Raw genomic sequence first — 14,483 nt, 5'->3', positions numbered from 1 at the left:
AGCACATGCTGACATGCTTTGCTGGATTAGTGCCTTGATCTCCTGGTATTCTCAATATGATCTGCAGTGATTGCCTTTGCCTTTGCCTTTCTCGTACCTTAATAGTCACCACCACATTTGGTCATTCCATCCTTCTTGAGTTGGTGTATCATTATTGACTGCTGCCACATGTGCCACCTGGCTTTTTTTTGGCGTGGGTTTTTTTGACCCAGGGATCTCCTAGGGTTAAAAAAAAACAAACCCTGTGATGCAAAATTAGCAGCACGGGGAACACCTGCATATGCAGCTCCTTATTTAAGGGACTCACCTAGCACCTGGCATATGCTGCCTACCACACATATTTTCCAGTCTGTAAGCAGTTCTTGTCCTGTTTGCAGCTCCTTGAGGAACTGACCTGCTTCTCCTGGAATGGCCTTGTAACCTTTGAACCATCATTCCTCTGTGAGTTTACTGCAATAACCTGTGTTGTGAGCTTGTTTGCAACATTTGTTAAAACAGCATAAATGTCTGATTCTGTTTGTCAATGAGGTGCTAAATATTTCCAGTATAACAGAGAGATACTCATTTCAGAGCCTTATTTTTCATATTTATTTTCATGGTTCCTTATGTGTGATACTATTGAGCGTGTCTTGGCTGTAATCATCAGAGTTGCCTATGTGATTTTAGAAACACAGTTAACCTCTCCTTTGTAGTAAGTTGATGGCCTAACTTGGGCAATTTCAGTCTTCAAGTCTTGAATTTAGGTCTCGGGGAGCTGCATGTACTGATCCACGCCAGCAGTTCTGAGAGCTGGTGCACAGGTTTCCTGGGAGCTCCAGTCAAAGAGTGGGAAATGCAGTTAACTTGTTAGAGCATTCAAGCCAAAGATGAGTACTTGGGCACAGTTCAGGGGTAAATAAACTAAATAAAATGTCACCCCTGTATTACATGGAGATCATGCTGATGATTGATTCAGTGGTTCCTTTTGCCCTTCAATCTGCAGATGGGCGAAGTTGCCTGATTTGCTTCACAGTTTTGATCGGGGTCTGAGGGGAGCCTTAAAACAAATGCTATGCAACAAGCTGAATGTTTCTCTATTCCTGGAACATGGCAGCAATGTGCTGGTTCTCATGCGGCACTTCTGAGCAATATGAAGTTGAGGTGTATGGGATCTATCATAGCAAGTGCTGAGTGCCTCTTACAAGCTGAGGAATGCTTAGTCCCTGGAAGCTGAATAGAGCTGAGGGTTCTTAGTCCCCCAAAGGAGAAGGCCAAGGCTCCACAGGACTTTCCACAGTGGGCAGTGCCAAGTGCATAAAACGGGCTGATAAGCCTTTACAAACAATCTGCATGAAGGCTGTGTAGGACAAGGGAACATCGCAATCATGCTGCCTAATGTACGTTTCCCAGTTTCTTTTTGAGAGGCAAGGTGGCAGTTGGACTCAACATTAGCTTTCCAGTTGATTAAAGTTGGGATTTTTTCCCCCCAGAAAGTCTGCAGAACATCCAACCAAACATAAACAGGTTCAGAGGTGTCAGTAAGAAGATCTGTGCTGTAATCAGGAGGGATGTCTCCTCTGAGCTGTATTAGTGGCAAAGAAACTACTTCTGTAAGAGTGAAAATCTCTAACCACTCCTAAAATAATTGATTGGGTGGATACAGCAGTGCTCAAAATGATTTACTGGAACGGACACATAGGTAACCAGGGTGGTGAGCATGATATAAATGCCTAGGCAGATGGAGATAGCCAACAAAATGGGCACCCTCAGCTAAATGGATTCCTACTCTGTTGGTGCTGAGAAAGCAGCATAGTGCGGTGAACAGCACATGGGGCTGCAGGTCTGGAGACCCGGTTCTTACTTGAGCCCTGCTGTTTAGTTTCATGGTGGTGTTGGGCAACTCACTTCCCCTCTCACTCCCCACTTGTGTTGTCAGCTGTGTCTATTTGGACTAAATTTTCCACCAACTGTTGCATATTATGTTTTTTGTATAGTGTCTGGCACAAAGCTGCCTCCTTCTTAGTCATAGCTGTAATAATAATAAAATTAGTTTCCTTTCAAGCATAGAAAATTAGGGTTGAATGGGACCTTGTCCAACCCCCTACTCAAAGCAGGACCATCCCCAACTAGATCATCCCAGGTAGGGCTTTGTCTACCTGGGGCTTCAAAACTTCCAAGGATGGAGATGCTACAACTTCTCCAAGTTAACTTGTTCCAGTGCTTTACTACCTTCCTAGTGAGAGAATTTTTCCTAATATCTTTCATGGAGCCAGATGGCTACCAGACTCTCATTTACCTCATCTTGTCATTTGTACTGGTGCAAAGTGAATGAGAACACCTGGTATTTTATGTTCATTCTGCAAGTGTCAGTAATGCAAGGGATATATGTATGTATATATAGATGTAAGTTGGCATATAGACAATAAATATTCTGACAGAGGATGAGGAAATAGTATGTTTATATAGGTAGAAAGAGACAACACTTACGCACCGCCTGTATTTATGGGGCGAGCTGTGCATTTGTGTACAGTTGTGGGTCAGGTCCTCACCTAGTGAAAACTGGTGTCACTAGCAGGGAGTTAGGCTAGCTTTGGGATCTGGCCAGTTGGGATGCCTTGTCAGAAATTGTGCTGCCTAAATGTCAGGTATAAAAATGTTTTTTGGAGGGGAAACTCTCTGGTGAAAGCATCGTTATGAATCCTGGACCATGAAATCTGTTCTACCAGCCAGCAGCTAAGTCACACCGATCTGTACCAGTCATATAAAGGATTTGTTCACTTCTAAACCTGTAGGTCAGCAACTCTGTATTTCTTCTATTGCCTTGGCTAAAGCTAAAGTTGGGAGCAATGACACTTTTTAATATCTCTCCTGCTTCCTATATATAATGTACCATTTTCCTCTGTATTTACAGAAGCTTAAAATAAAATGTGTGGGATATTTCGTAAAACACACTCCCAGACCAAGGTCTTATTATTTAAAAAAAAAAAAAAAAAAAAACCTTTCCAAGCCTATGATCTTCAGGAACTGGGAGCTAGGAGAGTTAACTGTGTTTATTGTCTCCTGCATGTCTACAGTCATCTTGCAAGCCCTGCTGCTGCAAAAATGATCCCTTGCCCTCAACTCTGTAGTGTACGAGGTCCCACTTCTTAAAAAAGCAAAAGCAATTTTGCTGCCTTCATGATTTAAAGCTTTGTTCCATGGTAAAACACAAAAAAACCCCTCTGAAGATTTAAAAACTGTACCATGTTTCTCAATATTGAGAGCTTGGGCTCATCCTTCTAGTAGACTTTTCTTGTTGTTGTTAAAGGCCAAAGGCGTGAGAGAAGTTTGCATGGTAAAAGACACCCCTTGGACTGAGAGTACATAAGGGAAGTTCTGCATAGACTCTGCATTAGTGGAAATACCCAGAATGCAGTAAGTTAAGCACGTGATTAAGTTTTTGCAGCATTGAGGTCTATGGAAATGAGAGAAAGGGGGAAGAGACTATCTCAGAGGGAGGTAATTATTTGGCCTTGTGGGCCGTATAAGGAGTTTTGCTGACCTGGGTCAGCATCCCACCCCCTTCACCCTCTCCCCATGGCACAGCAGTTCAACAAAACTCCCTGTGCATCCCCATCTTGTCCGCTTGTCCATCCACTCTGCTCACGTCAGGTCCCAGCCGATCTCCACGGAGACCCTAGGATAGTGGAGTGGAGAAAGCGTGGGGCTGGGGCCTGGGGCAGAGCCACAATCCCCTCCCCCAACATACCTGCCTGGAGACCTGGTGTGAATCACAGGGGTGTGTACCACAGGAGAGTGCAGGCAGCAGATGATGGCTGCCAGAAGGACAAATAAAACAGCTATGCATCAGCCAATGTGTGACCAGTAGATCCAGGGAGGTGCTCCTCCCTCTCTATTTGGTGTTGGTGAAGCCTTAGCTGGAGTCCTGCATCCAGTTCTGGGCACCACACTTCAAGAAGACTGTGGATAAGCTCAAGAGGGTAAAGGCTAAGGGTGTGGAGGGCAGGCCCTATGAAGAGAGACTCCAGAAACTGAGGCCTGCTCAGTCTGAGTAAGAGACAGCTGAGAGGTGACTTGATAGCTGCCTACAAGTATGTCAGTGGGGAGCATCAAGAACTAGGAGAGCAAATATTCACCTTAAGGGAGGACGAGGACCAATGACCATGAACTAATAGAGGGTAAATGCAGGTTGGACATAAGGAAAAACTTCTTCTCTGTAAGGGTCACCAGAATCTGGAACACACTCCCAGCAGAGGTGGTGCAGTCAACCTCCTTGGAGGTGTTCAAGGTGAGGCTGGACAGGTACCTTGTTGAGCTCATCTGAGCCCAACAACTTCCTGTCCATGGCAAGGGACTGGACTTGATGATCTAGATGATGGTCCTTTCCTGGTCTGTGTTTCTATGATTCTACACACTGGCCCAGGCTAGCAGGCTGGGGAGTGCTCCTGCACACCTCCCAGGGCTCCCTGTGCTGCTAGAGATAGCCAAATGCCTGGGCCACCCTTGCCACTTCATCTTCCAGCCATAGACATCTGTCCACTGCAGGCAAGAAGCAGGAGTGGGCAAGGAGGGCATCTCTTTTCCTGGGCACCTGCATCCCTGGATCATACCTCTGCACTCCACGATGTACACACAGACCTGACACAGAGCCCAGGAAAAGCCCTGTGCTCAGGCACAGCCCCAAGCAGCCCAACCTGGCTGCTGGGAATGGGTCAGCAAGCCTTCTCCTGATGCCATGTCATCTGTCAGATGCAGGCGGGCAGTGGGAGAAGGCATGCTTGTCCATGTCCCGCAGCCCAGTCAGGCTCCATGAGGCTGCACCTGAGCCCAGGGGTTCATGTCAGGTCTGTGTGTACATCACGGGGTGCTTCATGTAGTGCGGAGGCATACCTCAGGGATGCTGGTGCCAAGGTGCTGGGGCTTGTGCACAGAAAAATAGATGCCTCCCTTCCCCACTTCTGCTGCCTGCCTGCAGCTGAGAGCTGACCAGAGGCAGGACTCTGGAAGGAGCCAAGAGTGGGGAAGTGCTACTGCACCTCCCTGCGAGGAGGGGCTAGCAGGAGCCACAATGGAGCATGGGATGCCAGTGGACAGTGACCTAACTTGAACTGATAGGGGATCTGGTACAGAATCTAGATTCACTGGTCTAACCTAAATTGATTAAGTTGGAGAGCACATTGATCCAGGTCTATCTTAGACCAGGCTCCACCATTTTTAGACCAGTCTATGTGCAATAAACTTCTCTTCTGGGTTTCAGACTGGTTTCTTATCACTTAGAGTATTTTTACATGTAGTCTGGGGGTGGAGGGGAGGTGCTTTAATTAAAACGGCTTTGAGAGCTTCTCTAATGAAAGCACCCAAAATGTCTTGTGTATCAGCACCCCGGTGCTTCAAAATGGTGCTGGGGGTGCTTTAATTAAAGTGTAATAAACTAATTAACATGCTTTAGCAGACTTAATTGAGTCAATTATTCTGTGTACACCTGCAGGCGCCCTCAGACTGTACCTGGCCAGAATTTGCCATGCTTAGACCAGCAGGGTCTACAGTCTCATGTCGTGTCACTAGAAGAAGGCAGCAGAAGAGAAACCTGCAAGAAATACTGATGCAGGCAATTATGAAATAATTTACCTGAGGGAATTTTTTCTCCTATTATTTATTTGCACTGCAGTAAGTATGTAGGATCCTGTGTGTTAAATGCTGTCCAAAGTCAGATTGTGCCCCAAAGCACACTCACTCTAGGTATTCATTTTACAATAGTACTCAAACTCCAGCTGAGATGGGGGCTCACACTTCCTTCTGTGTCCACTGATGGTGAGTAATAATCTGAAGACAATAAAGAAGGGCATAATGGAAGTATGATCATCTCCTTGTTGCAGATGGGGAGCTGGGGCAAAGACAAATTGACTGTCCCAAGGTCACATAGGGCATTTAATGGCTGGTTAAGGCACCTAGACAAATTGGAGGGTTGGGCCAAAAGAAATCTGATGAGGTTCAACAAGGACAAGTGCAAAGTCTTGCATTTAGGATGGAATAATCCCATGCACCAGTACTGGGGGCTGCAGGTCTGCAGAAAAAGACCTGGGGGTTACAGTGGACAATAAGCTGAATATGAGCCAGCAGTGCGCTCTTGTTCCTAAGAAAGGGAATGGCATAGTGGGCTGCATTGGTAGGACCATTGCCAGTAGGTCAAGGGAAGTGATTATTCCCCTCAATTCAGCACTGGTGAGGCCACATCTGGAGTAGTGTGTTCAGTTTTGGGCCCTCCACTATAGAAACGACATCGACAAATTAGGCAACAAAAATGGTGAGGGGGCTGGGGGGCATGACTTGTAAGGAGAGGCTGAAGGACCTGTGCTTATTTAGTCTGGAGAAGAGAAGACTGAGGGGGTTTAATAGCAGCCTTCAACTACCTGAAGGGAGGTTCAAAACAGGATGGAGCTGGACTGTTCTCCGTTGTGGCAGATGAGGGAACAAGGAGCAATGGGCTTCAGATGCAGCAAGGGAAGTTTAGGTTGGATATTAGGAAGAATTATCTCACTAGGAAACAGTAAAACACTAGAACACGTCACCCAGAGAGGTGGTGGGATCTCCATGCTGGGAGGTTTTTGAAACCCAGCTAGACAAAGCCTTGGCTGGGATGATGTAGTTGGGGCTGGTCCTGCTTTGATCCAGAGGTTGGACTAGATGTGACCTCCTGAGGTCCCTTCCAACCCTCATTTCCTAGGAGTCTATGATTCTTGCCAAGTTGGGTTACATGAGGGGAAAAAAGATATGATTTAAAGATGGGGCTTGGTCATTTAATTAACAGGATTATGTGATGGGGTTGCTTGTGATAGTAGGGCATACAGCCCAGTGATCCAGCAGGTCATTTCCAGTCCTATGTTCCTAAAACCCAACCTGTGAAATTGTTTCAGGCTCATGCTATTAAAAACTGTCATTATTTTCCATTCCCCATAATGGCCAATTTATCCAATGTTTCCCTGAGGTAGAGCTGACTTAGAGAATGTGTTGGCTTCCTCCATACATCAGTACCAATCACTTCCAATGGGTTGATGGTGGCTTTCTCTGGAACAGTGGCCTGCAGGGACCTGTTGAGGGGGACCTTTCAGCTCCCCTGTAGCAATGAGATGCTTTGAATGAGCTTCTCCAAGAACAGGTTGATGCTATACATTGTGTATAACCTGCCAAAGGTACCAGTGCTGTTCCTACAAAGTTAGGCTATAGCTTAGTTTAATTGCAGGTATATCATACATCCTTGGAATCAATCCATACCTGTTCTTCCATCACTAACCTATTGCATCTACATATTTCATGGCTTCCTTGGCATTCAAAGCAAGCACTATGTTTTGATCAGATTTCCTTGCTTTTGGATATGAAGTGAAATAGTCAAATCCTTGTGAGTGGATGGTTTCCCATGCTGTTGTGTTTATTCTACCTGGTGCACAAATCAAGAGTGTCCAAGACTATTAACACCCTGTCAGAAATTGCTGACATGACATAAAATGAGATGTATTTAGTCTATTACTTTTAGAAGTAACCAGGTCAAATAATATTAGGCTTGTCATGAGAAAATGATGTACAATCCACTAATACTTCAGTGTGTGTGTGCGCACACGCGCATGTATTACACACATAAACCTACTGTAGAATTATCAATAGTCACGTACACGCTCATGCAAAGCTCTGTAAAAACAGCTTAGGTGCGAGGATGGATTTTCCAGTCTGAATCCCTTAGTTGGCATTACACTGTACTTTCTTAAGAATACTTTTATTTATGAAAGAGTTATGCTGCTGGGGCTAAATACTGCACTACGCTAGTAGGAGCCCTTCTGATTTAAGTCAGTTGGAAAAAAAGGCAGGTACAGACAGCCTCACAGCTTGCCATTAGAAACAAATGAATTGTGAGTAGTGGCATGCATGTGTCCTGTCTGAGGGTCTTAGTGCACATGCTCACTAAACTGTTCATGGGCTTAAAGTTAAGCACCTGCCTGGTTCTTGTGGGGCTGAGGCCTGGTATAGGAGATGAGTGTGGCCTACTGGAGAAGTCTTCTAATGCCATTTAGTTCCTTATCTGTTGGACTGTGTATCTTCTCTTTGCCCCAGATGTTTCAAATACTTAGGGGCATACTTACTTTTAGAGCCTATTCACAAGTAGTTGTAGGATCAGGGACCCAAAAAGAATAAAGCAGGTGCAAGAAAAGATTAATAATTACTTCCATTTTGCAAGAGGGAAGTTAAGGCATTGAGATTAAGCCACATGTCCAAGGTCATCTGGGTACTCTGTAGCAAAGGCTGAAACAGCACCTCAGTCTCAATCTCAAATCCTTATGCATTGGCTTACCCATGAGAACAACTTTCTCTCACGATACAGCACACGATGAATAAATTGTTGCTCTGTGTTGCCTTTGTATAAATCCAAAGTCAAAAGTGTTACTCCAGAGTGACAAACCTAATTGAAATCAAACGTCAGGCTGGTATAGCTAGCACCACAAATACTCACTAACATGGTAGTTTAGGTATCAGTCCTATTATTGGGTCCTTCCACTCAGTGCAATGTCAATGGAATCATTACAATGCAAATGTGGCTATGTTACCTCCCAAGACCCCCATGATAGAATTCATTATACTTGTCCAGCTACTGTTCTGATGGTGTACACATTTCACATCATCCTTGACATTTAAGTAATTCTTACCGTTTAGAATCATTGCAAAACTCCTACCTCATTCCCACAAATGTAACCTCTTATTTGTTTCCAGGGCCTATGTGAGATTTCATTCTATTTCCCCAAAACAAGCGCTTTGGTATGGTTTTTATTCTTTCAAAAAAAAATCAATGTAGGCAGCCAAAATACACAAATAAACAGCTGGTAATGAAGGAGAGCAAGTGCTCCATGTGGGGAAAGGGAATGTCATTGAGGAAATTGATTTTGGTTTCAAAGGTATGAAATAAAAGCGTTTATAAAATTATAAACAATACATATGTAGTCTTTGTATTTAATTTTTCCTTGCTTCTTTTATTTATTTTTTTTTAAAAGGGAGAGAGAATATAAAGAAAATGGCAAAATTTAGATAAACCCCAGATACAACTGGGGGGGATTTACTTTTCCACTTCCCACCCCACTGGCACTTCCAGAAGTATTTTTAGCCTGAACTGTTTTGATTGGAAATGCCCCCAAATGTGTAAGGATGAGATTGTGGAAGGCAGAAGTTGTCATGAAAATAAACATTTCTACCAAGGAAAATGTCCAGACCAAACACACCAGATGTTCTCATTGACTGAAATAGCAAATCTAGCCAGTGCAAAGCGAGTTGGACAAGCAATGCTCTCAAGTCTGATCCAGCAGAGCTTGACTTAGCTTGGAGCCCCTGGGGACTTAAAACTGCCCCTTACCTGGTTCATTTATTGGGTTTCTGGTTAAACATAACGGGCTGTTTTCTTGTTAAGGGAAGGTTTGTGCTTGAAGGCTCCAGGATTGCCATATCAACTAGAATTAAGAGTGAAAAATCTGCCAACTCTAGTTTACACTTCTAAGTATCATGTGTCTTATAATAGCAGACTTGCCAAGTCACCCACATTTTTAGTACAAATCTTATGCTGCTTGATTTGATTTCTATTTTTTAAGGCTACAGCTCCCAGAAAAAGGAAATTACCTGAAAGTCCCTACTTTCAGCTGTTAGTTTGCAGCCCTCAGGGCTGCAGTCAAAAGTTTGAAATGGGTTCCTAAATGCTCTCAAAGCAAAAATCAAATAAAAATAAAAAACTTGTCTCCTCCTCATCCCCTCTCCCCCTCCCCCAAAAAGATTTTTTTGAAACTAATCTCATCCTTCTGGCTCATGTTTTTTCATGATTGATGGGATTGCACCTATGGGTGTCCACCAAGACCATGGGCCCATTTTCATAAATTATGTACAATCTTGTAATGAGATACAGCTCATGCCCTAAATAGACAAGACAGACAAAGTATGGGAGGAAAAGTAGTGAGGCACAGCTAGCTGCAGTAATCTGCCCAAGGTTATCCAAGATCCCAGAGGTAGAGCCAGGAGAAGAACTCATGTGTCATATGTCCCCATTAGGTAAACTGCCTAACAGGCTGTCCCCACTTCCACTGTGCTTTGATGCAGGCCCAGAAGAAAGGACTGCTGCCTTACTTTATCTGAACCACTGTGCTCATCCCGACCTGCCAAGAAGTCATTTCAGATTTTTCTTTTTTCCCCGCCCCCACAAAAGAAGTCGGTGAAGTCCATTGCTGCTACAGCTCTATCCAAGCCCGGAGCAGGTCTGCAGAAAAAGAATCTGACTTGCCGAATTTGAACTCTTAGAGGAATTTCACAAGAAAGCAGTCACCCTTTCCGCTAAGAGCTGAAAACATTTATTGTTTGTTCCACTTTACTGTGCACCTGAGTATTTTTCACAACATAAGGAAGGTAGTTGTATTCCCCAACTGTGTTTATTATTATCCGAATTGTAGTTCTCCTGTTGTGAAGTTTTTAACCTCGCAGAACCCTTCGGACTCTGTGAGGTCATTAAGAAAGAAGAGGAGAGAGGTAATGACAGATGATTTTGGTGCATGAGGGTGCTCCCCGTTTTAGCCTGAATATTCACAAAGGAAAATGAAGGTCACATCCCAAGCAAGCGTGGGGATGTTTTCATGAGCACCTGGGCAGGAGGTGCTATTAAAAACAAAAAAGAGTTTTATGATTATTCTGGTGCAGACATCAGGCAATTAGGAATCAGGTCAAAGTAAAACATCAGATGCACAGAGACTGCATCGGAGAAGTTTTTATGAAAACTGGCAAAAACAAGTTAAGCAATTTCATTTCACACCTGCCGAAAAATGGAGAGAAGAGATTTTAACTCAGACTTGTCATCATGGAGAATGATAGCTCTCTTTATAGCGCTGTATGGCTGCTTTGACTCAGACTTGGATCAAGGCTGTGCTGTCCCTGGTCCTCACAGGTACACACAACTCACTGCTCCAAAGCAGGGGCTCAGGCACTGGATGGCTGTGATACTGGATGGCACATAGTGCTCCACCTTCTGCTGGAGGCTGCAACAGACTCAGGCACATTACTCTGCATTGGTTGCACTTAAGACATTTTTTCAAGCTAGTTTTTTTTTGGTTTCGGGTTTGTTTGCTTTTTGCAATCAAAGTGCTAGAAACATGCACACAAAGAAATCTTCTGTTCTGACACCATTACCTAATTCTGAGAACTTGGCCTTAAGCAATGCTCTATTGTGCTAAACCATAATCCAGCCCTGCTTTTATTTGACTTAATATTACCCTGAGAGGCCCCGTGGGAATAAACTGTGCCTCAGAGATGCTGTTTTGTGGGGAATAAAATTATTTCACCCCTCTTTGATGTGCAGTTCTCTCTCCCTTTGCTGCCCATCCAAGAGTGCAGGCTGCTGGCAGTGAGAGGGAATGGAAAATGTCATCTTTCCTCTGCCCAGTTGCTTGCAGGGGCATATGTTGTGCACTTAGCACCTGCCTTTTCCTCCTCCTTCCTTCCCTGCTCCCAGAAATACAATCCAATAGGCCATGGATGCACAGAGGGGAGATTCTCTTGTGAGTGAAGGACAAGATCTAGCTTAAAGACATTTTCAGTAAGGAACAATGATGATGAGGGGCCTAATGGAAAGTGTGTTAAAGTCAATGAAAATAATCCCATTGCTCAAAACACCCATAAAATAATCCGTCTTCCCCTGTAGGATGGTACAGTCACTTGTTCAGAGATGTTTTAAATGGCTGTACAATTTTGTTGTTTCATGTCCTTTAAATTCTGTAGGATTCATCCATCAGAGGCAGAGCATAAGGGAGCAATATGAAGAGAGGCCTTGGTGCTTGCACTCGCACAAGTGATGTGACGAGGGAGTTGTTTTTTTTTCCTTCCTAACGCTCATTCCCCTGATCAATAAAGACAATACAAATAAGAAAGAGAAGGAGTTAATATCCTTTATTTCCTTTTATTTATTTATTTTTTTCTAATTGCAAAAAGCCTGAGTACTTGTCACGTAAGTGCCTGGCTCTTTGTTTTTAAGAGGCAGTTTAAGCCTGGGTAGCAAATCATTTTACTTGACTGAAAACTGTAACAGCAGCATAAAGTTACCATGTGGGTGCCATAGTTTCGAGAGCCTTAACACTGCTTTAACACTGAGAAGTGTTGAAATGAAGCACTGGATAGAGTATTTTTTTTAAAGACAATATTTCTTCCCTGGATAAAAGGATTTTCTGTCTAGTCTGTCTCAGAAGGAATAATTTTTGCTGGTGTGTCTGTACCCGAGCAGTTGAAATCCCTTTGCATAAAGCCATTTGTCCTTGTTTTCAGGACTGCGCAGGGGTCCCTTTGTGTGCTAGGTGCTGTATTAAACTAGATGTATTCCTACTTGCAGATTTCAGTCAAATGTGAAGGGTATCAGGGATTGTTTTACACATGGGGCACTGTCTTCTGTTTTAGATCTTATCCTATGGCTAGAGTGTTATGCAGAAAGTGATTGCTAAGACAGAGAAGTCCATCAGGATCATCTCATGAATTATTCAAAACCTCAGTCCTTTTTCAGAGAGGTTAGGGTAGTTTTGTGATTAAAGCATGTTGCTGGGGAGTGTTGGCACTTAATTTATGGCCAAGATACCTTGTTCCAGACGAACCCAAACCCTCAAACTAACCATGACCTCTCCATTCAATAATAGGCACGTTTTATTGATACACAGTGATAGCAGATAAGAATAATGCAAACAATTCTGTATGTACCAATCCCAGAGTTCACAGAGGGAAGGTACATCTGGCCAGTACACAAACTTCACCCTGAGGTTCTTTCTTGAATGTCATATGTCAGCAGCCTGGAGGTCGTAGGCCAAGGTCCACCCATCCCCTAGCGTGGTGTGTGAGAGAGGCTGGTGGTATGCCCTCTGTCCATGGTGGCCTCATCTTCCCTTCTAGGGGACCCTTTGCTGCTCTGAAATCCCTCCTTTTGTATTTTTGTTTCCTCTCCAATGACTTTTCATCTCTGGGCATCATTGATTTGATTTCCTTGTGGTCATCATACTGTCCACATTCTTTCCTGCCAGCATATTCCTTTGTTTCATAAGCCTATGCCATGCACACATTCAAATTTGGGCTTTACTGGTCTCCGCTTAATTTTATCTGTCCCCCAAAGTCAGAAATCATAAGGGCTCTGCAGTTGGGCATTCTGACCTGGCCAATGCAGCAGAGTCCTTTATCTCCGTTATGGAACACTGTGGTACATGTCTTCAGTTTCCCAGTCTATATGTCTGCTTGCTGCTTGCCTCTGCCAGACACAGTGAGTCTTACAGGAAACTTCTGTCACAAACAGGATTATACAAATCAGTTAATCTGTGAAATTCTTGCCATTGCCCTGGGCCATTATCTACTTTACCTACAAGCCAGTTCCTAAAAGCAAACCTCTAAATGTCATTTTCTAGCCATCTGGGAGATTTGGTTTCCATTCCCTACCATGATACAGGCTTTCTCATGAGACTTTGAAAAGTTAGTTTCTCAGTGCCTTAGTTCCTACTCTGGAGTGGGGGCAATGAGGAACCATCTAACTAATGGATACAGAACTAGTTTGTGGTTGCTGATGAGGTTATGGCTTTCCTGCTCCTTGAAGTTGTTGGGGGAGACTTACTCCCCCTGTATTAAGTTAATAAGAGTGTTCAGTGAAGACAGAAAGTACAACTCTCTCGAGCTCAGGTGTGGTCAAAGCCTGGGTAGGGTTAGGATGAGCAGAGGAACTTGAAATGAAAGTGCCTAGCTGACCAGAATGACAAGCTCCTTGAGCCTTTGCTTAATCTACTTTGTACACTGGAATATGAGCCAGGTTCACTTTAACTTGTACAGTGATGTGTGGAAACTAGGGAATTCATTAAGTACCAACATTCAAATCTTCTAAGCATCTGCACATTCATAGGACTTGCACAAAGCCACTTCCCTCCTCTCTGGGTCTGATTTTGGTCCCATTTTGAAAACTGCTGGCTTGTAAAGCTCCAGGGATTGGATTACAGGATTAGGGTCGTTGGAACTCTCCTCCTTATGTCATTCTCCCAGCCCATCCTGCGTGAGATGCCATGACCGATTTTGCTCACAGCTAAGTCTAAGTATAATGGAAAGGAAACTTTAGCAATGGATAGCTTTCAAGTTGCAAGATAGCATTTGAAGCTACAATAAGCTTTTATCAGAAGAATCTATAAAACGTAACCTAGCATGCTGAACATACTAGCTTAACTGCCTGCTTACAGTTAAAAAAAAAAAAAAAAAAAATACAGTCTATAAAAAAACCTCCTGAAGCAACATTTAGAGTAATGGTGAAGAGAACATATTGTTTAAACAGACACCATAAATTTAATGTGGTTACATTGTTGCTAGCCAGGATTTTATTGATTCATAGATTTTTTTTCAAGTTACTTATCTAGAAATTTTTTGCGTCAGTTCCCAATTTTATTTTTTCTAACTATGATTCCCAGGAAGAAATTAATGAGCTATTATCT

General features: G+C 43.6%; 1 long non-coding RNA gene across 1 annotated transcript; it reads left to right on the top strand.

Annotated features, from left to right (window-relative positions):
- The first annotated feature begins 336 nt into the window (after positions 1-336).
- On the top strand, positions 337-10,455 carry LOC132243933 (uncharacterized). Its single transcript, XR_009455489.1, has 2 exons — positions 337-441; positions 10,102-10,455. It is a non-coding gene; the product is annotated as an uncharacterized LOC132243933 (long non-coding RNA).
- The last annotated feature ends 4,028 nt before the right edge of the window (positions 10,456-14,483 follow it).

This window comes from Alligator mississippiensis, chromosome 11, assembly GCF_030867095.1.
Source record: "Alligator mississippiensis isolate rAllMis1 chromosome 11, rAllMis1, whole genome shotgun sequence".
NCBI classification, from domain to species: domain Eukaryota; kingdom Metazoa; phylum Chordata; order Crocodylia; family Alligatoridae; genus Alligator; species Alligator mississippiensis.
Note: the sequence above shows the minus strand (reverse complement) of the source record. Positions and strands in the feature narration are given on the sequence as shown.